We start from the raw sequence: 847 nt of genomic DNA on the forward strand, positions 1-847 counted from the left end.
GATGAAGCTGACATGCCCCCCCCCCACACACACACATTGGTGAGTATTTATTAGAACAGTCCAGAACACAGAAGAGCAGACAGCTTCCTGAGGCCCCACAGTTCTCTTCTGCAGACCAGCCTAGAAGAGCACACAACAGGAAATGCACACACAAGCCACAGGAACTTCAAGGAAGAAGTCAGGACCATGGGGCGGTTGATTGATCTCAGGGACATAGACCACCAGGGACAGCAGGGACAGCAGTGTGAAGGGCCCCAGCAAAAGCCTGCTTTTTTCCCCCCAACCAGGCACAAATCTGGCTTTATCTGGTCCTACTTCTGAGAGTGAAGCAGTGCTCAATGTCCTCCAAGGCCACAGCTCTGCCCTCTGTGCTGTCTCCTTGATGTCCTGCAGTCTCCACCCTGGTTTTTGTTAAGTATTTTCCGATCAACAAACCTCTCCGCTGATGCAGTAATCACACACAATCAGACCAAATTAAAAGATGCCCAGGCTTAATGGATGACAACACTCTCGGGTGCCCCCGACTCCGGGAAACACGGAGAGGGGAACAGAGAACCAAAAGACCATGGAAACACGGGAGACCACATGTTCGTTCTCTGGGGGGCAGTTTAAATAGCCTGTGGGAGTGGTCTTGACCCTCCCTGGGGAGGGGTCGCCATTTGGCAGGCTTTCTCAGAGGTGGAGTTTGGACTGTGGCAACTCTCACGGGAGGGGGCTTATGTCAGGAGCTGGGGTGAAGCCACCAGCCAAACATTCCAGGCTTTTTTGGATAAGGATGTTAGGGGCTGAGGTGATGCTTTTAACTAAACATTTTTTAAGAGTCCTTGTATATATGGAAGTCCAGGGC

Source organism: Arvicola amphibius, chromosome 12 (genome assembly GCF_903992535.2).
Source record: "Arvicola amphibius chromosome 12, mArvAmp1.2, whole genome shotgun sequence".
NCBI classification, from domain to species: domain Eukaryota; kingdom Metazoa; phylum Chordata; class Mammalia; order Rodentia; family Cricetidae; genus Arvicola; species Arvicola amphibius.